The 27,390-nt window shown below is 40.5% G+C and overlaps 1 non-coding gene across 1 annotated transcript; it reads right to left on the reverse strand.

The window, feature by feature from the left end:
* Positions 1–18,620: 18,620 nt before the first annotated feature.
* On the reverse strand, positions 18,621–18,727 carry LOC116158386 (U6 spliceosomal RNA). The gene has a single exon (XR_004142692.2). It is a non-coding gene; the product is annotated as a U6 spliceosomal RNA (small nuclear RNA).
* Between the last annotated feature and the right edge of the window lie 8,663 nt (positions 18,728–27,390).

Raw genomic sequence — 27,390 nt, forward strand, 5'->3', positions numbered from 1 at the left:
TCACTTTGTACCTAAAACATTACTGTAGAAAGTGTTCTTGTGCGTTTCTTTTCCATAAGTAACTCATTCTGGGCTTTTACAATACTATTCATCCAGTGGAATAGCTCTTTTCCTTTACCCAATTAACCACTTCTAATCTAAAGCGGCACTTAAAAGGTTCGGTTAATTTAAAAAGGCACAGTTAGAAAACGGCGTCGTCACTGTCTGCTTTTAATTTCTCAGTTGGCTGCGAGTTCAAATGAGATTGTCCTAACATTTCAGAGGTGAAATTGGGGAGCACATAAACTGTGCAAGTGTCAACCCCCGCCCCCCAACCTGAGCTTCCCCGTACTCAGGTAACAGATTAACAGGCACTGTTGTGGCTCATATTCCTTCTTTTAAAAGTGTCTTGAGGCATCAGGAAAGAAACAGAGAGTTAGGGGGTGGCTCTTACAGTTCTAAGACCCACAGTTGAAATCCCGAGTCCTTCTCGAAAGTGCTGTGTAATCGTGGGTATATCACTTGATTCCTAGAAGCCTCCCATTTCTTCATCTATAAGAGGAGGTTGGCAAACTTGTTTTTTGGAGATGTTGCAAGGCCAAATGCAAGAGAGAGTGATTTGTAACCTATAAAAAATGCTGCTCAATGGTCATTCTTTTATTTATTAGCTCTTGAAGATAATCCTTTCAGACTTCTTTCAGTTTGTCCTTTCAAAAGCAGTAAACTAAATGATCATCCTACGAGAAAAACTATTAAGGAGGCTAGACTAATGATTGGTCATCTCCTAAGAGCTGGCTGTTTGCTTGTTTTGCCTCAGATGAAATATTTTAATTTCACATTAATTTCTTACCATTAAAATATGATAGAACCTCAACACTGCAGAGAAAAACAGGCTTTCTGTGCTCATGAGTGTGGGATCCCAGATTTCTTGATAGACATACTGCTGGAAATTAGACTTTAAAAGTAAAAAAAAAAAAAAAAAAAAAAAAAGGTGTTACTCTCTGCCAGAAGGAAGAGGAAGGAGTAAAACATGGAAGAAACATGGAGTCTAAACTCCTAGTCTCATCTTTCTCAACTGCAGGTGGCTGGAATGTAGTAGGCGGGGTTGATTATCATAGTAACTTGGGGGTATTGGAGGCAGTTAAGGGGTATGGGCCTAAGATGCTACCCATCTGTCTTGTCCAGAATCATTGGTACTCGCATTGAGAAACACCAGAGTCTTCTTAATCTTAGGTTCAGCAGAAGCCTTTTACTCTGAGGAAGGCTATAGACCCTCTCTCCAGGAAACATAGATGAAAACAAGATTCTTGTGCTCAATGTTGGTCTGTTGATCTTTGAAGTCTATCAAGGACTTCAAGTTAGAACTGCAGTTTATAACCTCTTTAGACCTGTAATGAAACAGTCCATTTTGCCATTCTTTTTGCCATTATATCCAACAGTGACCAGCTAGACCTAAGGGACCAAATCCCAAGGGGGAACAAACTTTCAAGAAAGCTAAGACACCTGAACTTAGCTCCAACTAAGCATTTTCCACAGAGATCCCTTGACACAGAGCTCTAGCTGAGCTTGCCCTGGGGTACACACAGATAGCTGTTATTTTTTTCCCTGCACCTATTCTTCTGATCTCATCTTACTCTCAGTTCAGGAAATTTTCTCTTCCATTACCTCTGTCAGGGTTATCAGTTATGGTGTCATCTGCTACCCAGGGATAGTGGGTGTGTGACCTAATCCTGACCAACCAGTGGGCCCATTTTCCTAGCCATGGTGATTTCACGAGGGATGGACCCAGGACCCTAACATGACTAGCAGTCCTCCCTGGAACTTTTCTTTTAGGGCAACTGGGAAAGATTGTCTAATTCTTGGAAGCACAGTGCTGAAAGGAAGGAAACCTAGAGCTTATTACTTATGGCCACATAGTGAAGCTGATCAAAAAGAAGAGAGAGGGAGATAAGATCAACCATCGAAGAGAAGCAGAAACAAGCAAAACTGAGAAACAGAAAACAACAATAACATTGTCCCAGCTCCCTGTTCAGCCATACTTGAACTCAGAGATCCTTGGGCTTTTCATATATATGAACCAAAAAATTTTCTTCTTTCGGCTGGAACTTTTGGTTTAGGCTTCTCTCAGTTGCAACCAAAAGAGCTTTGAGTAATCACCCTAAAGATCTTTTACTCCTACTAATGGACAATTTTCTGTGGGCTGCCACACCATTAATTCATGTAACCAAAAGTTGGCCACCTGGTAGATGGCCCCTGTAATCCCCCTTCATTAGTGAATTGAACCCTAGGAGCAGATACCTCTTCTTTAAAAGGTGATAAAAGTCAAGCTCCATACATTTCTACCAAGGACTATGCCTATTAAAAGCACAAAAGCAACGGCCAATGATTATAATTATTTTCATTAATAATATAACCTATATTTATGTAATACTTTACTTTTTTACACATGCACCTCTTATTGGAGCACATAAAAATCCAGTAAGGATAGACAGGCAAGGGTCCCCATTACAGTATGCACTGAACATGCACTGATTATGAACATAGTGTTGTGTTAGGTACCCAGACTACAAGAATGTAGTTGATTTCCTCCCTCCCTTCAAGAGGCTCAAAGTCCAGGAGTTGAATAAAGGCTTGTAACACAATGAGAAACCACACCCGAGGCAGCAAATGTTAAGCAGCAGATAATGGGTGTGTGATTTATACTTTTATGTTCATTTAGCTAAACAACTATTTGTGGAGCCCCTACTGTGTGCCAGCCACATTATGTGCTAGATATGGGGGAAATGGCAGTGACGAGCCACCTGTACTCCCTGCACCCAAGATGTGGTCCTTGCCTTTTTTAGGAATAGGAATGAAAATGATTTCATGGATAAATAAAGTGATAGATAGGTAGATCCTACAACTGTCTGAAAAAGGAGAAACCACTGAGCAGGAAAGAGATGAATTCTTGGAGAAGTGACAAAGCTACATCAAGAGAGCATAAAAGAGAGAAAGGAAGGAATGAGGGAAGGAATGAAGGAAGGAAGAAAAGAAGGGGAAGGAAGGAAGAAAGAAAAATCTAGGACATAAAATATGAAAAGTACCACCAATATACAGAAAAAAAAAGAGAGAGAAATTTAATAATACCACAAGGATGTAATCAGACAAACCCAGAAATTGAGAAATTCTACAAGACATTGAGAAATCTTCAAAAAATAAATATGAAATACCATGAATTAAAGGGGAAGGAGGAACTGCTATAGATTTTTTAAAGATTTAGAAGTCATATTAGGTATGTGAATGATATCTCAATTTAAAAAAATGAATTGAGAAAAAAGACATATCACTCAAATACATTTTGTAGACTTTATCTGAGTTCTGATTTGAACAAACGAAAAAGGATGATCAATAAATAATCCAATGCAAAATCTGTGAAGCTTGGATTTGAATATAAATGGTAATATAAATGTATTAGAGAAAGGGCTGGCTGAAATCTGGAGGGTGATTTAAACGACTTTCGGAAGGGAAATCTGATGAGTCTCCGGAATAGCTGATAACAATGGAGCAATGGGATAAGAGCTGAGCAATGGGTTTTGGGGTACTTTTACCTTGTCAAAAGCTGCTAGAGAAGAAACTGTTTCGACACTTATTAAGAAACAGTAAGACCAACTTTATTCAGGAAGACTTGCAATAGGCGTAGGTACTACTGCAATGTGGTATTGCAGTAGAGGTAAGAGATTGGGCTCAACTTCATAAACAAGGAAAAGCTGGGGATTTATATCCAAGAGGCAGAATGTGTGTTGGGGAGGGGGGTGGAAGGTGGTCAGTGGGTAGAAAATCAGTAAAAGAGTACTGTAATTCTTTGCTTAAACTGACCTAACAGTATTCTTGCTGAAGGTAGGCAAGGGTAATCAGATATTTCCTAGGGGATGGTGGGGATGAAGAAGGTGATCAGATATCAAGGGTGGGGGATGCTGGCTAAACTGACTTGACAGGATTCTTGCTAAAATTGATCAACACAAATGCAAGTCCAAAAGTCAAGGTCTAGTTGGGAAGAGGATTCAGAGACTATGTTGAGTCAGGGAGAGGATTCAGAGAAAAGATGTGCCTATTACAGGGTATAGGGCCAATACTTTGTAACAACTTTAAATGGAGTACAGTCTATAAAAATTTTGAATCAATAATGCAAATGCTGTACACTATGTTGTACACCTGAAACTAATAAAATACTGTAAATCAACTATATTTCAATTTTTTAATTACAAAAAAATTTTTTTTTAATTTTATGAAGAAGTGCCTCTTGTAGCTCATAAGCACCAAAGCCAGGCCAGTGACAGCAGGTGGCTGTCACCCCACAGCTATCAAGGCAATGGAGGAAGAGCGGTTTGACCTGTGTGTGGACTTTGACTCTAATGCAGAGCAATCAACCAAGGTCAGGCTTTCACTCTTGTTCCAAAGTGTCTTAGGTCACAGGAATTGAAGTAAGGGGAACACCAAACATTCCGTAAGATAATACAGCAAAAAGAAGGAATATACACTCCAAAGTGGGCGGTCCTACTTCTCTGTCTTCCTCTAAACAACTACCAAAGTGAGATTACTGGCTTTTCTGTAAAACATGTAAAATAGGTTTATCTTCTAATCGAAAAGTAATACTTACTTTTAATTAGAAAATGCAGATAAGTAAAAGGGAAAGAATTTTAAACACTCATAATACCACTATCCAGAGATATTTGCACCTAGGTATTTCATTATATTATATAATGATTATATAATATATATATATCAGGAAATATTCAGAAGGAGATCATACTGAATATACCACTTCATCACCTACTTTGCCCTTTCATGTAGTATTATAAATAGCTTTCCCTGTCTATAACATCATTTTTGTTTTTAAAATATACTTTCCATTAAGTAAATTTACTAGAACTTATTTTTCTAATCTCTCTATTGCTGGACCTTTAGGTTGTTTTCAGTTTTTCACTATTGTAGGTAAAGATAATTCTGCTGCTATCCTAGTAACTAAATCTTTGCTCCCATCCACAATAATTGCCTAGAAATCGAATACTAGACAAAAAAGCAGGCATGTTTTTGAAAATTTTCTAAGAGGGATCTCTCTAGGACACAAATCTCATCTTGTCTTTTCCCTATTTTAAACCCTCTCAGAATCCCCATTGTTCAGAATAAAGTTCAGGCTCTTTAAACAAATGCATGTATGTATATGCATGACTGGGACATTGTGCTGTATATCAGAAATTGACACATTGTAACTGACTGTACTTCAATTAAAGAAAAAAGAAAAAAGATCAGGCTCTTTAACATTGGATATCCAGCTCTCCGTGTCCTGGATCCTCCCATCCTCTTGACCTTTTCTGAGATCACTCCCTGACTTCGGTATTAAGTTGCTTTCAGTGACCCAAACTGCCAAAGTTCCTGGAATATGCCATGTTGTTTCTCTGTGTCTGGAGCACCTTTCTTTCCTCTTTGGCCCAACACACATCTTTAGCCTTTAAGACTCAGCTCACATGCTATCTTCTCCAGGAAGCTTTGCTATACACTGCCAGCCTTCATCAGGCTCCCACACTGGTTTACAGGCCCCATCCCTAAGTTCCCTAGATACACTGTCGTCAGTACACAGTATTGTAATTACTTGCTTAACTTTCTATACACAACTACCACCACCTTCACAACCCCTACTCCCACCACCACCCCCGCCACACACACACACACACACACACACACACACACACACCTAAAACACCCCTATCCTTCCTTGCCCAGACCGTGAGCGTCTACAGGCCTGGGACCATGCTCACACTGGATATTTAATAACTATCTACTGAATAAAACTAATGGATTAGCCATCAAGTAAAAGAAAAGATGTTTTCTAGCAAACTCACAATGTTCCTTTTTGTAAGGACAACAAGGATGCTGCAAATGAAAATAGAACTTTTAGTAGGTTCTCCACAGTGCTCATTTGTACACGTAGGCAAATATTGATTGAACAAAATAACTAACTTCTCCATCACTAATGTTCTATCCTAGTCTGAATTAATTTATCAGAGCAGAATTTAGCCTGTCTCCCAGTGGCAATGCTGATAAGGACGCTGAGATCTCTTCATTAGAGCAATAAGCGGACATGTTCAGACTTGCTAGTGGGAGACCCGGAACAACACCATGCTCGAAAATAACCGAATGAATCATATTTAGCACTTATTAGAGGAACTAAAATCAGAAATCGAAATAAGCCAAGACACATGCACATTTCCTGTCGTGAAGCCTGCAGGGGTAAACCTCAAGGGATTTGATGTTCCCAATCATGTTGACACAAAACCCGTAGAAAGTTTTAAAACACAAGGACTCATTTGTCAGGTTGCAGATGAAAATATATTCATCTTTATTTCCCCCTAGAACTCAATAATGCATAGGGAGACTCAATGCACTGCTGTTAAACTGACTTGCCAAAGTAATATGCTAAAATATTAAGCCCCAGGGGTCAACAGTCAAGTAGCTGGAAAAACAGAAAACTTCTGGCCTAGGGACGGGAGAAGAAGGGGAGGTCTCCAGGGACTTATTTCTTAAAGATGTATTAGACTGAATGTCAGAGGGTGGTAGGAGGACCATTAAGGAATTCTACTTATAAAACACACAGATAGTGGTTGGCAATATGACATACTCCACACAAGACTTTTGTAAATAAATAAAATAAATAAATCTTTATTTCTTGATCCATTTAAAAAATACCTGTGTAGTACTTACTCTGTATCAGTCACACACTGAGAAAGATGAGTTGATTGATTCAGCTAAAGCTTTCCTTATATATACTTATGGTCTTATAGTATATACACTGATATATTCTTATTTCCTTGTACTTATTTCCTTATATATACTTATTTCCTTATGTATAGTTATAGTGTGACTTTCTTTTCTTTTTTTTCCTTGTGATGAGAACTTTTAAGATCTACTTGCTCAGCAACTTTCTTTTTTTTTTTTAATTGAAGTACAGTCAATTACAATGTGTCAATTTCTGGTGTACAGCACAATATCCCAGTCATGCATATAGATACATATATTTGTTTTCATATTTTTTTCATTAAGGTGATTACAAGATACTGAACCTAGTTTCCTGTGCCATTCAGAAGAAACTTAAAAAAATTTTTTTTTATATTATAGGTTGAGATTTACAAATGTTAGTCACTGACATTCTTTTCTACATCAGAAGGGAGCACTGGCTGGCTTCGATCTCTGGCTCCACCACTTACTGGCTGTGTGATGCTGAGTAAGATTCCTAAATCACCCTAATTCTCAATTTCCTTATTTGTAAAAAATGGGGTAATAAAACCAAATTGGTGTTTGTAAGAATTAAATAAGGAAATCAGTATTATGCACTTTGCTGTGTGTTGGCTGAAACTCGTAAGAATTGTTGGCTAATTTATGTTATTGTTAGCTCCTGCTGTTGTTCTTTTTAGTCCTCTTTTGACCACACCTTAAATTAGCCTTTAGGAATCCACTGATCTGTGTTTGAGGCATAAAAGAGAACAGAACGCTTTCTGTTTCTCATGTCAATTCTCTTTTGGTTGAATGTTTTCAGAGACCTTTTCTTCCCATTATGAAATATATTACACTTTGGAAAAGTGCATAAGACATAAATGTATTCTTTCACAAATAATGATCTCTGTCCACTCACAACAACTTCCCTCAAAGAGGTAACCGCTTTCATGGTAATCATTTCTTTTTCTGTAGTTTTACCACCTAAGTGTTCCACTCTAAGCAGTATAGTTCATTTTTGCCTATTTGGGGGTTTTAGAGAAATGAAATTATGGTAGCCAGCTTCCAAGATGGTGCCCAATGATCCTGATGTCCTGATGGTCTCTCCTCACATTAATTCAGGGCTAGTTTATGTAACCAGCTTCTACAGCTGTCAGAAAAGTTTATTGCAACTTCTGCCTAGTTCTCTCAGATTGTTCAAGCTGTGGGAAGCATGAGGAAACTACAGCAGCCCTGTGCAGAGTCCTGATCCCCCATCCCAAGTCAAACCTTCAGATAAGTGTAGCCCAAAAGGGCATTTGGCTACAACCTCATGAGCCCCCCGAGGCAGAAATGCTGCAAGCCACTCCCAATTATCTGACCCACAGAAACCATGAGTGATGATAAATGATTTCTGTTGTATTAAACCAAGAAGCACTGGAGTATAATTTGCCATAAACAATAGATTAAGTAATCAGAAACTGAATAGTATGAATCTGAGGATTCTTCTACTCAAAGTTTTTAAAAGATACATCTTTATGATAATGTGTGTGACTTAGTTTGTTTTTATTACTATATAGCATTCCATTGTATGGATACATTTTGGTCTTTTTTTTATAAACATTTTTGTCTGTGTGGTAAACTCTTAATCAAAAATGTTACTTTTCGATTGGAGGGAGTTTTCTGCAGATATGGGAGGGGAAGATAAATTGCATTTGACACCTTTGAGGCCAAATATACCATTAGTATTTAATAATCCAAATACCTTGAATAACCAAAAACAAGAAGTTTTTGGAATGAGCCTTATCTCTTTTCACTGTCAACATAGTGATCCTGAGTGACAACCTTACTAGTCCTTCATATCACCTCAGAGAGACACTAGACTTCTCTGCCTTTCTCAAATAGAGACTAGAAGGGAGGATGGGGTGAAGACATACTCTCTGTCCCCTGGGTTATATTTTCATCTTACTGACAATTAAAATAAAGCAAGCATGCTTTTAAACTGTTGCAGACTCAGAAGCTCATATTTTTCTTTACATAGTATATTTTGAACAGCTTTTCATCTTGAAAATATACTTAGCATAATGATTAAGCCTAGACAGTATTCTATTACATCAAGAACATATAAAGTGGTTATGAACAACTCCTAGATTTAGAGGTAAATTTTTAATGGGTTTGCAAATACCCAAAACATTTACGAGAAATTGTATGTACGATGTATGCACATTTTTTCTAGCAAAGGAGCCTACATTTCTTCTCAGATTCTCCAAGAATTAAAAAATAATTAAAGAAGTGGGGGGAAAAAAGAGCTGAATCACTGTATGAAAAGCTGTACAAGAGATGGCATGACTCTCTAATCAGTCTCTTCTTGATCACTTCGTTTGCATCCAGTTTTCACTGTTATAAACAGTGCCGTAAGTACATTTAGGAGTTTTCAGTTTCACTGTCTAGGAAAACATGAACGGCATGGAGCACTCCTTGTGTTGAAAAACTGGTGAACATGCTGCAGTTCAACCACCTGTGCAGAAGGCATTCTCATCAAGTCATCAAAGTAGAGATTAGAACCCCCCAGACACTGAAACCCCATGAGCTCAATTACACAAAGCCTGTTGTTGGCTGCCAAACCTAAGACAGTGACAAGCAGAAGCAAAGCAGAAAATTCAGAATAGAAAAGGAGAGAGAAAAAGACAGTAACAGGATGGAGGAAAAGAAGGAAATTCGTGCAGTGAACACTGGTTTTTGACTGAGTCAGCCTTCCTTCCTTCTTTCCTTCTGCTCCTAAGGGCACTCCTTTTTCCCTTTGGGAAACTGCCCCACCTCCATCACAGGTGCCATTGGTACAGCTGTCAGTCAACAGTAGCCAACTCCCTCTGGTCAAAGGAGTGAAATGCTGACCCAACCTAGACCAAAAAGCTTCTCTCACTCAGAAAGCTGAATCTCCTACAGAAACCCCAGGGCGAGGAAGGCCCCTGGAGCTGAGTCATCCAGTAGATGCATCCTACAAAATCAAACTATGAGTTCCTGCCACAGAGAGTCACCCAAGGACTCCTGGTTCCTCCTGCACTTCCCCAGATGTGACTGTTTAACTCCTTCTTCTGGTCTTCAAGCTTCACAATATTCTTCCAGTTAATTCCTTCTTTTTGCTTCAGTTAGTGAGAGCCAGTGTCTGTTGTTTGCAAGAACAGAACACAAGTCCTAATATAGTTAGAATTAAACCCAAAGGTACAGTGAAAACAAATGGCCCACCCCTTGACTTTTGTTGTTGTTTAAAACACACCCCCCTCCAAACACACACAGGTCCTAATGCCAAGATATCCATCTAAGGTCTCACAACTATTGGTGATGGAGACAGGATCAGACACAGATCTCTCCTCAATAGAATATAAAATTCTTAAGGACAGAAACATTGTCTTATTTCATGGTGAGTACTCCATCCCAAAAACAGTGAGGGGCACAACCTAGGTATTCAGTAAATGACTGCTGTGAATGTTGTGCTGTTGTTGTTTTTGTTTCCTGACTTAGAAGCAAGGAGAGATATACATGAAAGACATACATGAAAAAAAAAAGCACTTTGCAAGATGCTATGTATTGTGTGACCCTATTTTGGTCATTTTAAAATGTACTATAATATTTATAACTGCATTGTGTAAAAAAAAGATCTGGAATTAGGTTCCCCATCCTACCTGTTAAGAGTGGTTATCCCTGGCAGAAGAAAAGAAGTAAGCAATTTTTTAACGTTTCAGTGTTATTTGAATTTCTTGAAGTTTAAATATATCATTTTTGTGATATAGAAAATAATTGTTTAAATTAAGGAAAGGGAAGGAGGGAAAATAAAGAGAGAAAGAAGAATGACCCTTACTGGTGGCACTCTGCCACGGATTCCTCATTACAATGACCATCAGGACTGTTCACCAAGATTCCATTTCCCTCCTTTCAGGCACAGGGTAAGATTGAACTTCCCATACACTTGAAATCAGACTTGACCACATGTCTTGCTTTAGCCAAAGAAATAAGAACAGAAGCAAGTCATTTGGCATCCAGGCAGAAGCCTTTAAGGGTCAGTGTGTAATCTGTCATATTCTCTTCCCTCATCTACAGCAATCACCAATGGTGGAGATTCCTTATGGCCTGGGTCCCTAAGTAACGATGACAGGAAAATAGCTTCCCCACCAACGCCAACTCATGACAGACATGGAGCATAAGTGAGAAATAAACCTTTATTTAAGCCACCGATATTTTGCAATACGTATTTTTATAACCTCAACATACCAAGTCATACCAAGGTAATTGAACTGCATGCCCTTGGCCATATGGCTACTTACATCTTCCTAGGCAACAAATTCTTGGTTCAAAGCACCAGACGACCCTGAACAGCAGTCTCTCTATTGTAAATTCTAGGGACAGAGAAACTGATTGGCTCTAAATAGGTCATGTGATTGACCACTCTGGTCCAATTAATGTGGATGAACTCAAGTTGTAGAAATATGGCTGCCTGGGGTCCAAACCTCTGTATTTATGGAGAGGGGCAAGCGGGATTTTGAGAGGAATAGGGTTAACATGTAGATGCAAAAATCCTCAGCAAAATATTAGCAAACCGAATCCGACCACACATAAAAAGGTTCGTACACTATGATGAGGTTGGATTCATCCCAGAGTCACAAGGTGTGAAATGTAGCATGTTATGTTTCAAACAATGGAGTTCTTGGCTATATAATCCCACTCTCCACGTGTGAAGGAAAAACCGGGCTGGTCTAACAAGATAACTCACAAGTCTAGGAATGTGAAGGAGAGGCTGGGCTGGTCTAACAAGATAACTCACAAATCTAAGTATTTGAATACTGATCTGAGTTCTGCTGGACTAACTTGTAAATCTAAGTTAATTAGTGTTGGTTTGCTGTTTATGTGTTTTTGCTAGCCAGCTGGATTTTCAAAGATACATATCTGGCTTTGGAATGTCGGTTTGCTGCCTCCCCACCTCCACTTTTGTGATGATAATGCTGCTAAAGCTGTTCCATGCCTATTGGCCGAATACCCCAAGCTTGTACTTTACCCTATAAAACCTCATGCGCACGTCTTGGAGGTGCTCAGAGCTTCGGAGCAGAAGCCCCTCTGAGCCCGCCGGGGCGTAATACATCTGAGTACTCCAACCCTCCGAGTGGTGCTTGTTTCTTGACTGGCCTGTCGTTTCCGTAACACATGGACATACAGGGATATTTTCAGCCCAAGACCCAGTAAGTCTTTGATTTGTTTGTCAGTAAGGTGAGAGCTCTTGCAAGGACTGCTTGAAAAATAAATACACCATTGGTGAACTCCTTGAGGCAAAGGGTGAACAAAGGAACAAGTGTCAGGATGAGTAAATACTAAGCTGGGAAGGAGTTCCCTTGGGGTTTCCAGATGGTGAAGAAGTCTAGCTCACTCTACTCAACGGTGTCCAGCAATAGCAGGATGTTAACAGCCAGTCCTGTTCAAATCTACCTCTCTGCCTTGAGGCATTGGAAATGACAAAAACTGTGTCACAAAGTCACAGTCTACAAATAGATACAATTTCTGACACTGCACTGATGAACTAAAATTAGCTTTTACAATGTAAGAACTGCCTGGGACTTTCAATTGTTTTGATATTTAATCTAGATGCAATTAATACACACACACACACACACACACACACACACACACATTAAAGTGACTGGAAAAAATACATAACAAAACCAAAATTACTAACTCAGGTCATGTGCAAACACTTACTTCAATGCTATTTAAAATATCCTTGGGATTAAGGATGCAAAGTGAATCCCTTTCAAGTGCAAAGTTATCTTGTTCAGTTCACAGCTAGTCTCCTGCTAATCATTGCCTCCAGATCCTGTAGAGAGGGCTGATCACATGGATAATCAAGATTTGCTAAAAACCAAACCGAAAAAAAAAAATCTTTTGAGTCATCAGGTTGTAGCTGGAAAACTTAAGACAAGAGCTGCAGACTGCTATGAGTTTAAAAAGATCCCTGTTACGTTTAAGCCTGTTCTCTTGAATTTGACTCTGGAATGCCAGTGCTTCTCTTCTCACAGCTCTTATCTTTAGAGACAGAACCACACCCCAAACAGAGGCAATAATACATCTATCACACGAATAACGCCCTTACCACCTATGGGGGGAACACCCAGGAGACACCATAGATGACAAGGAGCAGCGGGTATGGCTGGGACCTTATTGGTCCTGTGCCTTTTTGCTCTCAGCTCCATTCCTTAGGGAACCACACTCCTCAGGCTCGATTGCTCTCTGGTTTTCAGGCAGTTTGGCCAATGGGAGGCACCTGCGCATGAGTGAAGGGCAAGAGGAGGTAGAATCTGCTGCACTTCTCTCCGCTCTCTGCTTCACAGGGTGCCTCTGACATGGCGCTGTCTCCCTTGTAGCTTCCCGTCTGCGGGACAGCCCCTCTCTCTGACCCCGGTTCCTGCCTGGCAACCTCTTAGGGTTCCAGCTTCCAGCATATGGCCCCAAATCATGGGCTTTGGTAACTTACACTAAATAACTTATTTGGAAACTTTCTCTCCCCAGCCCTAAGGCTGGAACTGGCTTCCCACTATTTGTAATCTCACGCCCCTTGTATCACTTTTCAGCTTTTTCATTCCCTGAGTAACATGTTCCCTATGATAAATCCTCCCTGTGTGAGATATCTAGAGTAGTCGCAGTTGTCTTGTCTAGACCCTAAATGATGCAAGGACACAACACCAACACACACGCATTCAAGTCGAAAGTAACAAAACTAGAATTAAATGAGTAAACTGGATAGTCCAAAAAGTGTTCGCAGAAGGCAGAAATCAGAGAAGCCTAGACATTAAGTTTTCCTATGGTTCATCCTGGTTCCCAGTGTGACCTTCCTTCTACATCTTGATCTTACAGCTTCAGTGTCTACAGATAATAGCCTTTTCCCCTTAGCATTATCCAGCCAAATTTCTGAGGACTTACCAAGTGATGCTATTCTTGGAATAGGACACTGGGCAGTCTATTCACTGGTTTTCCTTACTTTTGGTCCAGTCAGCCCTGGCCCCAAGAGGACTGAACACAGCAATAATACTAGCTGACATTCATTGAGCATTAACCCTGGGTAAGAAACTTTAATCCAGTTATCTCATTTATTTTATAAAATGACCTCATAAGGCAGGTGCTATTATTGTCTCCATTTTTAAGATGGGGAATTCAAGGCTTAGAAATTAAATATTCTGTCTCTGAACCTGGCTGCCTACTGCTGAGTCTTCTGTGAGGACTGCATCTTCCCTGGCCCTGTACCTCCTAGAAGGTCCAGGGAGTAAGTTCTAGTGGATAACTGGGAAGAGTGCAGGGACCCACAGGAGGGATCCTGGCTGTGGGATGTCTTCCTCATCAGGGCCTGGCATTTAAACATTCATTAGATTCTCCATTAAGAGAATGATAATAATAGAAAGCATAAACCTTTGTAGTTAGTAGCAATTGATTCCGTTTGGATTTTTTTTTTAATAAGAAAGTCCTTGGCCTGCTTCTAGAGGGATCTGAAGACCTTCTCTTGTTTAAAAGTGAACTCTATCAATACTGTGTTCAGAGCCTCCACATGAGTGCTATTTGAAGCTCATTTGTAAGTTCTATCATTAAAAAAAAAAAAAAGGTGGAGTTACTAGATTTAGAAACTGAATAATCACATCCTCCCTAAGTAAACATCATGATCATCTACCTCCACCTTCACATAACATGTACAAAAAATACTGGGGGTTATTTTTACTGGATGCCCTAACTACAGCCCAATGCCCTTGCAGGGATCTCTCCTGCATATTATGCTGAAAAGAGTAAATACTTAATTGTTACACAGAGTGATAGATAAGCTTGTCTTTCTATACAGATACCAGCTGCGGCATTTTCCTTTTTCATATAATTGCACCTGTTCAAAGCAAAGACCTCTGGGGTTTTGAATGAGTCAGCAAAAAGCAAAATTTAGCCCACAACACACAAGCTCCCCCGCAACACATACACGTTTACACAGGTATATGCCTCGATCTGATCCCCTGGTTGGAAGACAGAACATTCAAACCTGCGCTTCTACCCAGGGGTGAGGATCTATTTGGAGAATGAAGGATGAAATCAAGAATTTAAAAATACAGTCCAATGAGAACCGCAGCCCCTTGTCAACCCCGGCTGTGCAGAACCACAGGTGGTCCAGTGAAGAAGACTGAGGAGGAAGTCATGTGACCATCATTGACATTAGCTCTCCAGAGTCCTGCCAGCTCTTTGGAGCAGAGCATTCCTGCAGGAGGATGGAGTCCCAGGTTGGAAAAAAGAGAAACACACTTCCATACTTGATGTACATCAAGAAAGCCAAGAAAAAGTGTCTTGTCTGCCCCCATGAGCAGGAAGTCTAATCACAGTGTCAGTGGTCAATTCAAGCATCCTTTGTTTAGAATTTAAATGCCATAATATCCCATTTCATACCATGAGGAGGAGTTCTGAGGAAAACAGACAGTGCATCTGAACCTGGGTTAGTTTCAAAATTAAAATTCATTTCCTTAATTTCCAAATGCCATGGTGTTGTGAAAGGACACTATTGGAAAACTTAGCCTTATCTTTAACTCTGCAGCCTGGCACATTACTTGATCTCAATTTATAAGATGAGCATATTAATCCTTGCCTAATAGGCAGGGAAAGTTTTCAGTCATTATGGGCTGGTGTAGACCAATACAGCTGTACCATGTGTTAAAATATTTAGATATTTTTGCAGTGGTTGTTACAGAGCTGCATTCCTTGACCTCATGCCTGATCACTGTCCCCAGACTGCTGCCCTAGCCATCCAGGCTTATTTCTCAGAGTCTTCCTGGATTGGACCTGACCTAGATCTCTCCAGCAGCTAAGGAGTTAAAACCTGACCCTGCAGAGGGCCCCCTGAGACCCTGCTCCACTGCCAAGGCCAGTGTGGGCCCTAACCGGCCAGTGGTGTTTACCCCGATATTGGTTATCAAGTGGTTTGAACATGACCTTCACAGGCTGACTGTGGAGATGAAGTGGCATCATGCAATTGGACACGTATTAAAAGTCGTTGAACTCTCTGCACATCGTAAATATGTCCTAGAGAAAAGCTGTTTAGTTGCACAAGCTCACACTTAAGAGTAGCTTCTACGCTGAAAGAATAACATGGACTTTTAACTTCCAGCCCAGTGACATCTGCGGAAAAGGCACTGTTCATTTCACAAAGTCACACAAGACACAATCATCACCTTCAAGAAGCCTAGACTATTCTGGAGACCAGTTTGGAGAAAGGACATAGAAGCCAATCGAAAGAGCCTCCAATGACCAAAGTTTAAAAATTTGGGCAACACAACACATAACAATAGTACTGGATTATAACCCAAAGCATAACAAATATTTACATGTATGTAATGACATAAATACATGAAGAATAAGCAAATAAATGGGAGAGAAGAAACACATCTTCCTTACAGAAGAATTCCAGTAATACACGTTGATATTTTTTCCTCTCAGCTAACACCTCTGCGCTAGATTTTTCCATTTTGGGAACTATTTTACTCCAGGATGGTGTTGTTTGGTTGCTGCTGAGCATGCGATCCCTCCCTCTTCCACTTCACCATGCACACTTTCTGAGTAGTATTTTGACCTCTCTTTTTTAGGAATTCACCATTATTTGTAACCATGGGGCTGGTAGACAGGGATGGCTATTCCCAGAAGCTGCCTCTCGCTGCTGTTTCCTGAAACAGAAACGGAGGAGGTCAAACCTTGCCCTCACCCCAACACATACATGACCACGAGGCCTATCTCACACTTTAAATCTCACATGTGTGATGCAAAGATGGTGGAAACCACTGGAGGTTGAAACTTGGGTGGTATCTTGACCAGAGCTAAGCTACGGTACCTGCTGCCAAGCCTGTGAGATTTTCTTATGTTCTATTTTTCAAGCCTGTTTCTCTAGCTTTCTTTTAATCCTGCAAGCCCTTGGTATCCTTCCCACTGGTTAACTCCCTTTCGACCTAAATCTGTTGCTTGCAAACAAGAAGCTGACGAATGAAGCTCTTTTATTCATATTTATCCACCTAGCTAGCGCAATTGTTCTCAAACTTCAATGTGTCTCAGAATCACCGGGAGTACTCGTTACAAATGCCCCACTCCCAGAGATCTCATCCACAAGGTTTGAGAGGGTGCCCAGGAGTCTGATTTGAGTAAGCATTGAAAAGCACAATGTTTTTACAGACGGCCAATAGGTACATGAAAAGATGCTCAATATCACAAATAATTAGAGAAATGCAAATCAGAACTGCAATGAAGTGTCACCTCACACCGGTCGGAATGGCCATCATTTAAAAGTCTACAAATAATGAATGCTAGAGAGGGGGTGGAGAAAAGGGAACTCTACTATACTGTTGGTGGGAATGTGGTTTGGTGCAGCCACTACGGAAAACAGCAGGGAGGTTCCTTAAAAAACTAAAAACAGTATTACCATATGATCTTGTGATCCCACTTCTGGGCATATATCTGGAAAAAACTCTAATTCGAAAAGATATGTGCATCCCAATGTTCATAGCAGCACATTTACAATAGTCAAAACACAGAAGCAAACTAAATGTCCATTGACAGATGAATGGATAAAGAAGATGTGAGAGATATATGTGTATATATATATATGTGTCCTATATATATATATAGGAATACTACTCAGCCATAAAAAAGAATAAAATAGTATCATTTGCAGTAGCATGGATGCACCCAGAGATTATCATGCTAAGTGCAGTAAGTCAGAAAGAGAAAGACAAATAGCATATAATATCACTTATATGTGGAATCTAAAATATGATACAAATGAACTTATTTATATAACAGAAACAGACTCACAGACATAGAAAACAAACTTATGGTTACTAAAAGGAAAATGGGATAGGGGAGGAATAAATTAGGGATTTGGGATTAGCAGATATACACTACTATATATAAAATAGAAAAATACCAAGATCCTACTATATAGCACAGGGAACTATATTCAATATCTTGTAATAAAGCATAATGGAGAAGAATATGAAAAGAACATATATATGAATAACTGAATCACTCACTATGCTGTACACCAGAAACTAACAACATGGTAAATCAGGTATACTTCAATAAAAAATTAAAAAAAGAAAAGCCCAATGTTTTTACTTGCTGGTCTCCACTGCAATATTTTGAGCACTATACATGGGATTCACTGACCCATCCTCTTGCCTAGTGCAGAGCCTGGCTGGTGTGCCGGCTAGAATCACAGGAAAGTACTTTTAGACACAATGTTCATCCTCAGCCCCAGCAGCACTCCCAGGTGAATGCAAAACAACCTTCACTTTTGATGCCAAGATTGACCTCCCCCTCAAGGGCATACAGTATAATCTTGGAATTTAAAGCCTACTAAACGGTATCAATAACATATCATACAAAAATTAATTCTCATGGTCAAAGAAGTCTGGAAAATGCTCTGTATTATCGTGGTCCAAGAGAAATATAATGCAAGCTACATATGTAATTTTAAGGTCACATTAAATAAAGGTAAAATAAAGCAGGTGAGATTAATTCTAATGATGTATTTATTTCATCCACTATATCTAACATATTCCCATTTCAGGATGTAACCAATAGAAATGTTTAATGTCTATTAATGTTTGTCAAATGTGAAACTTTCACAAAGAAAAGATTCTCTACCTTGTCTTCCGTACTACATTGTGTATTTTCCACTTTCAGCCTATCTTAGCTCAGATCTCAATAGCCATGTGACAAGGGGCTGCCTACTGGGCAGCACATCTCTACATACAATATACCTATCTTAGGGAACACGGAGCACATTAATTCATTAAAAGCTTTGAGAAATTATATCCTGAGACTCTATCCTAAGATCTACTTAACTTTATTTTCTTTTTTTTTTTTTTAATAGGAAACGCTTCACAAATTTCCATGTCATCCTTGCGCAGGGGCCATCCTAATCTTCTCTGTATCATTCCAATTCTAGTATATGTGCTGCCAAAGCGAGCACCTACTTAACTATCTCAGAAGTTCTAAAACCTGTTTCACCATGGAACACATGCGCACGTGTGCGCACGCGCATGCACAAACACACACACGCACACACACACACACACACACACATGCTGATTTTGGAATACCTATTTAAATCTTACAGAATTAGTCCTTCTGAATACAATACTTTCAAAAAGAAAATCACTACTTAGAGATCAGCCTATGCAGTAGAATCTAGATGACATGGTGAGGGTGTGCACACAAGGAAATGTATGTCTGAGGGTGTATGTGTGGTATCTGAGAGTATTTGTAGGTATACATGAGCGGGGGTGTGTCGGGGTGTGGGTGTGAGGGTGTGTATGAGGCTGTATGAGCTGTGTTGAGAGAGTTGTGTGCTTGCTGGAAACTGTCAACAGAATTTTTTTTTAAGTAAAAATGAAATGTGTTGTTTTTTTCCCTCATGAGAGTCCCTAAGGTAAACTATTATTTGATCTCTTTGTTTCCTCATGAAAATTACATTCTTCAGATAAATACTTTAAATTTTTAGTCTATTTGTTTCTTAACACTAGAGGTGAACCAAAGAACAACTGCTTGGGGAAAGTAGGAACTGTAGCATGGATTTTCTTTCTGCTTTTGTGGCTGCGGTAAGATTAATAGAGTTAAGGCTACCTAGGTAGAATTGGGAACAAAAATATAATTAAGAAGCATACATTGAGCTTCCTTGTATTCGTGGTTAGAATGATACAGTATCTTCAGGAGCTGGATTCCTGTCAAATGTTCCTTCTTACTTTTAGTATTAAAACAAAAAATTCCAAAGCACTACCACTTGCCAAACAAATCCGGAATCATCTTCCCAAAGGCAGAAAGATATCAACTCGACTGTTTTTTTTATTACAATAGAAGTAAGAATACACTCCAAAGGAAACACAATGAAACAACTCCCAGGGGAGGGAAAGACTGAGTTTGCCACGTGGCGTGAGTCCTTAGCTCAGAACATGCAATGGGAATATGGCCAAGCAGGTCTCTAAGGTGTTCATTAGCACTAATGGGAGGGACGTGGCCAAGACACGTAATAAGTGTGCAGCTTCGGAAGCGTGGGATTATTCAGAGAGGACAACTAACATCTGAGTGATCAACACTTTGAGCATTTGTCATCTCGGGGCCTCTTCCTTTTCAGAGAATGTCCCCCTGTCATTTTTAGTTGAAAAATAGAAAGTAGAAGAGTTCTCCAGACATGGATAAAATGGTACATTATTTTACTATAATTACCAGACTGGCTGAAAGAACTCAAAGTCCTCAGTCCTTCCCTTATTCCTTTTAGATTCAGAAGGTGGACTTGGGGGGGGGGTGGACAAACATGTGGTACCATTAAAGAATTATTTGGATTTTGCTTTAGAAATTTGGTGACAACCACGACTCTTCTGCCAAGGACTTTGATAGATCACTGGAGCCTAGATTTGGTGGAGACTGCTGCTGGCAGCGTGAGGTTGGAGTAAATGACACATATGATGGGACACAAAAGTACAGAGGAAGCCAAGTGTTCATGTTCTGATACGGCCTCATGACGCACGGTGTGACCTCGAATAACTTTTCTAACACAGCTACCCTATCCATCCAATGGGTAACAAATTCATACCTCACAGGGCACTGAAGCTTCATTAGTATACATAAAGCCAAACTTGGAATTGTCCTGGTGCTGTTTATTACTCAGATATTCAGATTTGGAAGCACAGAAAGACAATGTAACTTAGAGGACAGACTCTTAAGCCCTTTGTAAGTTCCTCACATCAAGATGGCTGTTTAATACTTCACGTGTTTTGACAGTTACGTCAGTGACACTAGCCGTCAGTGGTAATCAGCTACAGCAGACGTGTAAATGACCAACGTTCACCCTCAGTGGAACAAATGACGCTTTTCAATCATCTAAGTGATCAGGCCTGTGTAGTTCTGTTGAAATGATGATACAAATAAGTTCAAAATAAGAAGCTTCTTATGTCGTGAATTTGAGAAAAACAGTGATGAGAGTCTGAAAATGTTATTAACTAAGATTGGAAATAAATCTGTTTCTCTGATGGTATAGTAGACGAAGTAAGTAAATTTTAGGGACTATTTTGTACAAACGTCTTTCTTTGAAGTAAGGGGAATGGGGAATTGCTCATTTTTTTGCTTGTGTGTGTGTGTGTGTGTGTGTGTGTGTGCACGTGCGCGCGCGCGGTATACACAGGTTGAATTTGCTTACGCTACAGTTCCACTGCTAAGCAGCTGGAGGTCAAGAATTGTGTTCTTAATACCCACTACGTAGGAAGAAGCATTTAATGGGTGCTTATTAATGGCTTTTGGTGTTAGTGCAGTAACTAATTGTAGCTTTTTATGTAATTACTGATTAGAACAGCCTGTCTGAGCTACTGAAGAAAACAGAAATGTGCTATGTCAGTGCTCTGGAGTCCCTGACAAACACATTAGAGCATCCCTATCAGAGTCTACTAGCTCTTGATTCTGGTTCCTTCCTCTTCCCTCACTGCCCAGATTCACGCTAGCAAAGCTCCTATCCCACCCTCCCTGTCCAGATCTGGCCAGTAGCCATCATGAGGCTGTTGGGAGGCAGACACCAAGGACCCCGTCTGTCTGCTATGCCTACAGTCTGGCCTGGCCCACGCTCCAGTTCCTCACTCTTCGCTTGTGACTCCACGGTCACACCTATGATTTCAGGTATCTGGGTCCACAGGCCAGTCTGCAACCTGCTCAGTTCTCTTTGTTTGCCAAGGTGGGATGTGCTGACCATGGGAATGTGAACCACAGCCCCCCACACGCAGGGAGGATTGTTGGCGAAGCCTCTGCTGCCATGTCTGAAGTGCATCAGTGTGCCTGGGCTCAGGCCACGCTTCCCGTGGCCAGTGACAGAGTATGGCAGGGGTACAGGACCCTGATGGGGTGACTTTGGCTTGAGAACTCCTGATGGCCTTGCCATAGTTTCCTTAGAACTGTACCCAGAACTTCCCTCTCTCCTTCATCTGAAACAGATTTGCAACAAGGTCTGATGGCTCTCCCAGCCCGTTTTCTCTCACAGCTGTTTCCCCAAATACGCTTTGTAGGTTTAATCCCATGTTAGGATTTGTCTCTGAAAGGACCTAAATTAACATATTGAACATGGGCTTTTGTACAAGGGATGGCAAATTGTATACAGGGATGTTAATCCTATGAAGAGTTCTGGCACTGGACCTGAAGCCACAGGGTTTAGGCAAATATGCTACCAATCCTCCTTTCTGTACCCATGACAGACATTGGTAAACAAGCACACCTATGCATGAAACAGCAGTGCTGAGTTAGCAACTGGCCATCAGCACAAGTGCTTATGGACGCCAGGCACTTGTCATTATGTTTCAGATCTGTCTGCAGAACCTAAGTGCAAAAGCGATGAATCATGACGGTTTGATGTGAGGACGTTCGGTCCTTCACCAGGATTCTTTTGTCAAGTTTTTCCAGCAACTCCCAGGGAATGCTTGCATGTTCCAGGAGTCTGTGCTGGTTGGTGCACGACATCTCCATCAGTCCTCCAGCTCTGCATCTCTGCACTTCCCCCTTGCCACTACCACTACACAGCAGGCCATTTTCTACCACTTCTAACTTTTTTTTTTTATCAAATGAGATTTTAAATTTTTGTATTAAATAAATGCATGCACATGACTTTAAAAGTCCCACATGGGCAGTACTTAAAGGTTTATAATTTTTAAAAAATTTATCCCTTGCACTGCCCTTCATTTATGTCCCACAGAAGCAACGCTTTCTTAACTCTTCTAGCTACTTCCCCTAGTATTTACCTTTGTATTTCTAAAATTTTGCAAGTACTGCCATTTCTGGTTGATCAATTTAAGAAAGTATCTACTGACTTCCCTACATGCTACATTAAGACTTAGCTCATCGCCATGTCCCACCATTTTCTTTTTTCTCAACACTCCAACAGAGTCTTATGTTTTACCTAAACAACAGTCAATGTTTACATTATTAAATTTTGCAAATCTTATTCAACTCACTAGAGTTATGCTTCCTTTTCGTATTGATGTATAGTCAGTTACAGTGTGTCAATTTCTAGTGACCAGCACAATGTCCAGTCATGCATACATACACATATATTTGTTTTCATATTCTTTTTCATTAAAGGTTATTACAAGATATTGAATATAGTTTCCTGTGCTCTACAGAAGAAATTTGGTTTTTGTCTATTTTTAGAGTCATGCTTCTTCTATGTCCAAACATATATCTGCTGAGTTAATGCTTTTATAATGATTATTATCATTATTATTATTAATTTTCTTGGTTCCTAGAGCCCTCCCTCCAGGAGCTCTCTGTCCTCCTGATCCTTTCTGGGCTGAATTTTCTCTTCACTTGCTGAAAAGCTGCATTCCTAGGGCTGTCTCTTTGCCAGTCTTCAGGATGATATCCCATATTTTACTCTGTCTCATCATCTCCCTCTTTCTTGGTTTACCCTTTCATTTTGGTAGGCTGTCAATACTCAGTCTGTGGCTGATGTTCCTCCTTGAATCATTTCACTCCAGGATTTTCCAAAGATTGAGAAAGACGTTGGTTTATTAACTCCTTGCCCACGTGAAAATGTCTTTATGCCATCCTTGCACTTATTTAGATAGTTGTGTATTTCTAGGATGAAATCTATAGTCTAGAAGTAAAGCTAAATCTAGGATGAAAACGTTTGTTCTCTTTTTAAAAAGGCACTTTTTAAGATTCCAACATTGTTGTTGGGTTGAGAGATCTAACGTCATCCTGTTTCCAGTTCATTTACTGTTTCTTCCTCCTTGGAGCTTTTAGGATCACCTTTTCTCCTTTGAGCTATGAAATATTACCACAGTATGCATAGGCATGGCCTCAGCTTTGGCCAGAGAGAGAGACTGTTGTGCAGAACGTTTACTGGGGACTGCTCTTGGAAACGACACCTAGGAGGGGTAGGGAAGGTGGGATGGGGCAGAGGGAGAACTTGAACTGTGACAGAGTTGCAACAGAGACTTCAGTCAGTTCTGTGGAGAGCTCTGACAGCCAGCAGGTCCTCCTCTGTGAGGAGGGACAGCACTTCAAAGGCAGCTAGGCTGAGCCTTGATGCGCCCTTCCCCTGTTGACTACTCATGGATGTGGGCCACTCCGAAGAAGGGACTAATCTTGGATGAGGCAGTGCCCTTGAGTCAACGTTAACTGTTCCAGAGGGAATCATCAGCCACCAGCAAAGCTGGGTTATGGGGAAATGAGTGCCTCAGTCCTGCAGGGAAATCTGGGTAGCACACAACGGTACTCACTGTAACACAGGTCTTACTTTAATAATTGCGCTGAGCTCTTGCTGGACTTATTCAGCCTGAACAACTATGTCCTTCAGTTTTGGGAAACCTTCTTCTGTTTGTTCTTTATAGTTTCTTCTTTTCCTTTTTCTCTTCGTTTTTTTTTTTCCTCTATGAGTCATACTTTGCTTCTGCAGAATTGACCTTCTAATCTCATCTTTCTTTTTCCATTGGCTGTCTCTTGGTCTTTTCATCCCAAGATGAACTTCATTTTCCAGTATGCTTGCTGTGGTCATCTAATAGCATGGTGAAGCTGAGAGATATGTGTGGGGACACCAGTAGCATCTGCTATATGGATTAATAACTCACTTATCCCTTCAGGGTCATTTTGTGGAATTTTGGGAGAAGGAATATACAAGCACAGATGGTCTACCTGACATTCTGAACCAGGAACATGAGTTACAGACTGTCTTTACTCAGTCTGCTGCTGTTCCTCTTTGAATCACCTCACTCCAAGTGTAATCAAAGAGAATCTATTCAACTCACCGTGAAGGCTGAGATCAAGCTATTACATTCAGCAAGACTTTACCAAAGAGTATCTGAAGTGCACTGCTAGACAGAGAAATCTTAAATTAGATGTTAAATTTGCCTCCTCTCAGGAGAGATGCATCAACTGAGTGTTCGTTTAATCCAAACTTTGTCCCATGTTTCAGGGAACAACTCACATCTCCTCTCTGTGGGCCCTTGAGTGCATCTCTTCCACTGTGTCTACAAAAGCCAAAGCGAGGAAGGTCTCCCTTCACCTGAAGTCTTAGGCTTTCCAGTGCAGTCTTTATTTTTAACCCAGGACTGGCCTCTTCCCAGGATGACTCGTGGTAGAAATTCCCATTCTCTCCAGAGCTCTAAGGCCTTGAACAGAGCCATGTTTTCCCCAAGAGTGACGTCAGGATGTCTTAGGATGTCTTCCGCAGAAGTACTGTGAGATGTCAAGAGTTTAGTCCAGGGAAAGCACACACAACTCAGGGATTCCTTTGGCTCATTTTGATAATCAATCTACACCTCCCTCCAGCCATTTTATTTTCTTGGCTCTCTTGCTCCAGCATGCAACTGTTTAAATAATAAAACACACACATACACATACACACACACACACACACACACACACACACACACACACTCCACTCCAAAACCAGGCGATAATATATAGACCTTGTAGGAATCAGGGCCTGCAGACATAAAGATTTTCACTGAATAAAAGAGTCTTACATGTTCTCCTGCAGAACAGTTAAACTCCTCAAACAACAGTTCCTCCAGGAAAGGGTCTTCTGTCGCATTTGTATAATCAGTGCTTTCTCCTAACCAAGGGACCTTTAGCCCCAAAGTAATAGCATGTCTATCTCCTGCAAACAGAAAATTATTCCATTGAAGACATTAGTAATTTCAGGATTTCTTTTTCCATGTACTAGAGCCTCATGTTCACAGCCAATGAATGTGACGTCAATCAGCAATGAGTTCAAATCTCAGCTCTGTAACTTCCTAACAGTGAGTCCTTGGGACAGTTATTTCATTGTTTGATTCACCTTTCTCATCTGTAAAATGGGAATAGTCAAGACAACCGACCTCAGATAGATGTTGCTAAAGTTAAGGGAGGAAATCCATGCAAAAGACCTTCACACAGGGCTTCATGAAAAACAGAAATATTCAATAAATACTGACTACCACTATTATTAATTAAGAGTGCAGCTGCTTTTTCTGCTTCACGGTTATCACATGTTGAGTAATTGGTTGTGTATTAAGACAGGACACAAGTGATGTAAACTGGAAAAACCTCGGCCATTACATAGAGACTACCAATTAAAACCCTGCTGGGGGTCAGAGGTCAGAGTAGGTGTTTAGCCCCCACTAGTAAGATGGTCCCCTCATGTGGCTTGAATCCTGTTTCAATGAGTTCAAGAAAGGGGCCCCAAATTCTGCAGCTTTTTTTTTTTTCTTCTCCTCCTGACATGAGGGAGAGGCTGCAGGAATCCTTGGCCAATTTAAAGCTTGACCAGTTGAAGGCTGACAATTGCCTGCCAGTCTGCACTGTGCAAAAGATGAGTGATAATGAGGAGTTTCCTAATTACCAGGGCTTTGGGCTTGTCAGATTATAAATCTCTTCATGAGATGCAGCTAATTGGCACTGTCAAGGGGAGAAATTTAGAAAGACCTAGATAATAAGCAGATATTGAATTTGGTTAGGGATGACTATTTCCTATTGTCTCTGTTTGTAGCCCTCTTACATAATAAATCTCCCTCTCTGCTCATGTGTCGGAAGGAAGGGGGATTCCCCCCTCCTCCGCCTACCTCAATGGTGTGTTGGAAAGAACAGAGGTTTGTGAATATTATTCCTCCTCCTCACAGGAGGGTTTTAAAAATCTGAACTTGGAATGATGGAGACCATCTCACTAGATTAGTTTTGGAGACTCAAGTACCATGTCTTGTGAAAGAAACCTGGATTTTTTTTAAATGGAAGACACATTTCTACTCCCACCTTGTAACTTTGTAACACATGGGAACACGAGTGGCTTACATCACTACTTGTATATGCTAAGTCTGGAAGAAGGTACCCCAAATTGGCACCCCTGAACTCCACTGGAGAGGCAACCAGGGAACTTTTGGTTATGAGCCAGAGGGAAATTTTCTTTTGTAGAGGCTTTGAATTTTCACAGACATATGCATATTTTCTTTAAAAAGAGAGAGAAACAGAAAAAGAATGTGAGATAATCTGTAAAAATGTCTATGTCTCTCTTCAGGAAGCCCTTTCGAAAGTGCTATGAGACTCTGGAGTTGGGGAATTTCAGAATTGGCCAGAAATGTAAGATTATCTGTAACAGGAATCCCAACCCTGGCAATTTATGAGAATCGCCTGGAGATCTTGTTAAGTATACAGATCCCAGGGCCAGATCCCAGGCTGCTGATACAGAATTGAGGTGTGTGGCAGAAGGTGAGCATACGAAGAATTCACACTTAAATGTAACATTCTTTCTTCCTGACAAGCAGACAGCTTTGGAACTCACTGGCCTAGGGCAAAAATCTCTCTGTGCTTTACCCACTCAGCTATTCAAACTGTCTTCAGGTCACAGCACTGTCGGGGCCCATGGTCACAGCACTGTCGGGGCCCATGGTTGGTGGTGGCAGGGGATGGAGGAGATAGAAGTGAAGCTAAGGGGAATTAGTGGAAAAGGATGGAGACACACACACATACAAAAGCCCTGCTTTCAATTATTACATATTTTGGGAGATTACTGGAAATTTCTTTTGAGGAAGAGATTCTACTGCTAAAAATATTTGAAAATTACTGTTCCATCTGGAGGAAATTATTCCCTAGGCATCATTTCCAAGCGACGGTCCATCCCCAGGT

This window comes from Camelus dromedarius, chromosome 17, assembly GCF_036321535.1.
Source record: "Camelus dromedarius isolate mCamDro1 chromosome 17, mCamDro1.pat, whole genome shotgun sequence".
Classification (NCBI taxonomy): Eukaryota; Metazoa; Chordata; class Mammalia; order Artiodactyla; family Camelidae; genus Camelus; species Camelus dromedarius.